Source organism: Varanus komodoensis, unplaced genomic scaffold (genome assembly GCF_004798865.1).
Source record: "Varanus komodoensis strain SLA01 unplaced genomic scaffold, ASM479886v1 scaffold65, whole genome shotgun sequence".
Taxonomy (NCBI): domain Eukaryota; kingdom Metazoa; phylum Chordata; class Lepidosauria; order Squamata; family Varanidae; genus Varanus; species Varanus komodoensis.
In genome coordinates, this window is record NW_025336284.1 from 1,592,372 (window position 1) to 1,598,346 (window position 5,975).

The following is a 5,975-nucleotide window of genomic DNA, read 5'->3' on the forward strand; positions in this document are numbered from 1 at the left end:
CTTATGCGCAGGCGCGGGTAACAGGAAGCGTACTTATTGCTATATATGGTCACAAGCCTTATATGGTAACACAGGTGAAGTACAATGCTATTAGCTGAGTAAGTTGCAATACTATTGGCTGGTAAATTACAATACTATTGGCTGAGCGTAGCGTGCCTAGCATGAATGCGGCAAGGCAGGGATGAATTCCCACACCCTTCCTCCTTTTTTAGTGGTCCCACTACCTGTCTCCCCTTCCTCTTCCTATTTACATGCTGAAAGAAGACCCTTTTGTTGCTCTTGATATTTTTGGCTAGTCTCAGCTCCTAATCAGCCTTAGCCTTGTGAAGAATCCTTCTGCAACGGGCCTTCTGCTCCTGGTATACCCTTTTGTCTTCTTGCTCCAGTGCCCATTTCCTACGGATGTTCCTCTTTCGTCTAATCCCTCTAACCACCTCCTTTTGCATCCATGGCGGTGCTCTCCTCTGCCTCCCCACCTTACTGACTAGAGGTATCGTCAAGTCTTGCGCCTCCAAAACCTCCCTTTTGAGTGCTATCCACCCCTCCTCAACTCGCTTACCTTCCAGTAACCTATCCCAGGAGACTTTCCCCAGTCTGGCCTTCAGTTGGCCAAAGTTGGCCCTCTTGAATTCCCAGCTTCTAGTGCTCGACCTGCTGCACATTCCCAGTTCCCTGATCTCAAAGCAAAGGATGGAGTGATCACTCGCATCCAGAGCTCCCCTAATCTGTACTTCTTCTGTCAGCTCCTCCCTATTGGTCAAGACCAAGTCAAGGATGTTTCCCCCCCTCGTTGCCTCTCGGACCCTCTGTATGAAAAATGCTCCCTCTATAGCTTCTAGGAAGCATCATGACCTGACTGTCATTGCCGAGTGAGTCTCCCAAGTAATATCCGGGAGACTGAAATCTCCCATAATTACTGTGTCTCTCCCCCGAGATATCCTTAGAATCTGGCCTGTTAGGACATCATCCAGGGTCTCAAGTTGACCTGGAGAACGATAACATACCTCCACTGTCAGGTCCCTTTCCCTGTAAAAACCCCTAAGTTTCACCCAGACTGCCTCTGCTGAATCCCCATTTGTGCTGCATTCTATCTCACTGCATCCTATCCCTTCCCTGATGTATAAAGCCATGCCCCCACCCCACTTTCCCTTCCTGTCTTTCTAAACAGATAATACCCCTTTATGTTCACATTCCAATATTGTCTTTCATCCCACCAAGTTTCTGTGATTCCCACCAGGTTATACTCTCCTATTCCCAGGAGAGCTTCAAGCTCTTCCTGCTTATTACCCATGTACATGCACCTCAACTCCTTCCCACCACTTCCTTTCCTTGGAGTTCCCAACCTCCTCCTTTCTCCCATCCTCCCTGATACCTGGCTCCTCTCTGTAGGAGTCCTGTCAGTCCCTGCAGTACCTCTAAAACCCTGCTTCCTGATCCTCTCCCCACACTTGTCCAGTGCAGACATGTTTCTGGGGGGCCACTTCCATTTTCTACCATCACAAACAGATCGCAAAAGATTATTCCTAGACTTTAAATCAGCTACTGTGCCCTTACAACTTTTTCAGTTGGCACACTATCTGAGGGGGTATAATATAATCCCTCAGAGTCTTCAAAGAGATAGGAGTTAGAGTCCCTTCCAGAGCTAGAAGGGTTAATCATGGCACCACTCCATCAATGAAACCTCGAACAGCTGTGGAGGAGGCTAGCCTTGATATGAATGATAAAGTGCCAATGAGCAGTCACTGTGAGCTGGCTGGTGTCCAGTCAACCGAGCAGGATGGACTTGTAAAATTAAGGAACGAATTAGATGAACTATTAATGCGAATGAGAATTAGACTACACAAAGAAGACCTGGCCTTGGAGAGAGACAATGAAATTTCAGATCCTGACTCTTCCCTTCACTCAGGCATAACCCTTATGAGCTCTCTAAATTTGGATACCTCTGCTAACATCACAGACTGTGACATGAAGCTAACCGATAATGCTGGACTGGATAATAGGCTGCTCCATTCCCCATGGATTAAGGAAAACCCCATGACTGCCATAATAGATGATGCAGAAATGGAACCAGAGATGAAGGCACTGGTGGGGACAAGGGAGTTGACTCCAATAAGGCCACTCTATGAGACTCAGACCCAGAGACCTCTTAGAAGGTCTACCAAAATCAATAAGCACTCAACCTAGCACTGAGCCAGATGATGTCACAGAAACAGACTGCCATGCCCCTTGGATACTTCAACTCATTGCCTCTAGTCTTCAAGTGATGCCTAGACACTATGCAAAATCAGGCCCAATATATTCCCCAGTTGACCCCCCATTGGGAGAGAATTGGCTGGACTCCCCTGCTCCCTCAGCTGGATTGGCCCTAGAGCCAATAACCAAACTGAGTGAGGAAAAAGGGGTGCCCAGGAACTGGAAGGTAACATCTATGAGACCCAATAACAATCAGATGACTGGCATGCAAATAAAATTGACCTTATTACATGGAACATAAATGGCTGGGCTGGAATTCTGTAGGATCCTGAATCCAAAGACTACATTTCTTTTAATGACATTGTACTCCTACAAGAAACATAGGTCCAGGGCACCTTGCTACTTAATGGTTTCCAATCACATTCCATTGATGCAGTCCCTAGGGCAGGCCATGGAAGATGTAAAGATGTAAAGGAGGCCTAGGAATTCTAATTGCCACATCTCTGAGTGTAAGCACAAGGATGCTGCCATCTTACAAACAACATGCAATGGCTGTTCTTGTTCATTTTGCTCGATGGAACCTGCTGATAATAAATGCCTATCTACCCCCACAAAAGAAGAAACCACAGACTGGGGCAATTTGGGCAGAATTTGAATCATACGTAGCAGATCTTCTCCAATCCTACCCCAACACATATGTGATCATGGGAGAGGATTTTATTGGCAGGATGGGTCTAAGTGATCATGCTTTATACTCTCAGCAAAAAGCTCTGCCCCCTAAACCTACCCTGAATGGGCCTCCTCTTATTAGGAAATCTAAAGACATAAAATCTAATTATGCTGTCCTCTTACTACATCAACTGACCACAAGGTTTAACATGCACACACTTAACAGTGCGTTTGGAAAAGACCACCCAGTGGAATTTACTTACCTGACAGGAATCAAAATGAGCCAAATAAACTACCTCATTGCTTCAACAAAACTGATTCCTCTTTTAGAGGACATGGAGGTCACCCCAAAACGTTACAGTGATCATCTTCCAATCTCATTGATTTGGAAAGCCCCACACCCCTACCTAAGAAGTACTGCTTGTTACATACCTATGACACTTTCAGAGAGGGAAGCATGTTGCCATACCAAATGGACTCCAAGAATGGACATGGAATTATGGAACTTACTTGCATCAGACAGCATACAAAACATCAGGGCATCTCTAATATTCAACATCCAAACAACCAGACCAGTGAAATAATATCAGGAGTTAGTCTGAGAATTGAAACAAGCTCTTACTCGGAAAGCAAGGATGTCTCAACAACAGCACCATGCAGTCTCGAAGCCCTGGTTTGATAGGGAATGTGTTAACGCAAAGAAAGCCTTACAGAACACTTATCAAAAGTACAAACCCAGCTCTGATGTGAAGGTGGCTTCAAGATCTCCTTGAACAGAAAAAAATCCTACAAACAGCTATTGATATGAAAGAAAAATAGGTTTGGAAGAAGAACTCTGTGAAATTAATTCAGGCAGCCAAATCCAAGGATTCATCCAAGTTCTAGAGGTTGATAAGGACCTCACCATCTTGTGGACCAACAATGCCAGACTGTTACATCCACGCAAAGGTTTCGGAGATGCATTTCCATGAACTATACAAAGATCTTGATGCTGCCAGTGTGACCTGGAATACTGTGTTTGAAGAGTCTGCCTTGCCCCCAGTCCTGATTTTAGAAATTTATCTGATTTCGTCTAGCTGCCCAGATGAATGTGGGCAAAGCCCCAGGAGAAGACCTGATTCCTCCAGAGGTGGTAAAAAACAACTTAGAGTGGTGGACTCCAGTTCTAGCATCACTATTCTCCTATATTGACATGACCAGGCAGATTCTAGCAGATTGGGGCTCTGCCATCATTGTCACCATATTCAAGAAGGGAAAGAGAGATGACCCCACACATTATAGACCTATCAGTCTATTAAGCATTATCAGTAAACTATATGCTAGGCACCTATATGTGAAGCTCAAAGATTGGCAGGAAAAGAATGTGATATTGGTAGAGGAGCAGGCTGATTTCAGGGAGGGTCACTCTACTATAGATCAATGCTTGGTGCTACAGCACCTCATTGAGAAATACATCTCAAGCAGTCACCTCACTCTACGCAGCCTTTATAGTCCTCAAGGCAGCTTTCAATTCCATCTCGAGGGTTAAACTATGGAAAAAATTAAAGGCCTCCAACACTGATAGGCGCCTACTACTTATGCAGAGGCACCTCTCTCAAAGTCAGATGCAGTGCGCATGGTCACCTCACAAATGCAGTCGCAACACAAAAAGGGTAATAGCGGCACCCTACCTCAAACAGTTGGAACTCCATAAACACAGAAGGGCTTTTACCTTGGCCCACCTTAACAGACTCCCCTTGGCAGTTTTGGAGGGATGGTACAAAAGATCCCCTGGTCAGAGCGCCTTTGCCCCTGTGATATGGAACAGACAGAAACTACAGAGCATCTCCTGCTGAGGTGCACATTCTACAGGGATATTCACACTGCACTCATTTCCCCACTGATGAATCGCTTCCCGGGCATATGGAACAACAATATATCTATCTACTGCTGACACTTATCTAATGATAACATACAGTGTCACTAAATTATTTGCAGCTGCAATGGGTGTCCGAAGACAGATCTTGAGGGAGTGTGGTCCTACCTAGTTGGATGAAAGACAGTCTGGGAATGTCACCTACTTAAGATGACTGATATGAACTATGGTAGTAGTATATTGTGTTGAAGTATTTATTAATCCAACTGGGGTTTTATGACAGATAACCTTCAATGTATTTTCTTCTTTTTAAAAATCTATTTATTTATTGAATGAAGATGGTCTTTGACCATAATAAAGTTTTTCTCTAGAATTGCATCTTCAGAATTGGAGGGTCAAACATCAGGATTCCAAGGGAATACAGAGATGGAATAGGAGATGAAAAATGCTTGAGACAAGCATTAAATAGCTAACAGAGGAGACCAAAAAGGTCAACCAACATTGGAAAGGTCTTGAAATTTAGATTGGAAAGATTGAAGGCAGAATGTATCAAGAGAAACAGGAGACAACACAGGAGGTGGCAAGTCTAATTGTAACACTGAGGGAAGCTGAAAATAGAAAAAAGATTGTTAGAGACTTTGGAAGATCACAGTTCTCTCTGTTAAAAAGAAACAAACAGAAATGCTGGCCAAAGCCAACAAAGTGGAAATACATCATCAATCCAAAAGAATAACAGAATTGGAAAAATGGGTGGTTTTACTGCAGGACCAGAGTCGCAGATCCAACATTTGAGTATGCAGGTTCTGAAATGAGTATATGCAAGAGAGACAACTTAGGATTGATGTGTTGGAATGGCTTAAAAAAGTCCTCCTTGAGGAAAGATGGGAGCATGAAGACATATAAGGAATACATAAGGTCCTACGTGTGTATATAGAATGTTTCCTAGAGATGTTCCAATCAAGTTTGCTAATTATTATAAGAAAGAGTTGCTTATGAAGAAATTGAGAGATGGGACAACTGAAATACAAGGAAGCCCCTATTCAAGTGTATCAAGATTTTTGCTTTCAGACTGTAGCATTTAGGTGTTCCTTGAATATAATCAGGATAATCCTTAAAAATGATATTAGGTATAGTTGGGGCTATCTGGTACATATTAGAGTTTTACACAAGGATAAATAGAATTAATTCTCTGATTCTCTGATTCATAAGTTATATGAATGGACGAAGATCAGTGGAAACAAGAATTAGCAAAAACCGA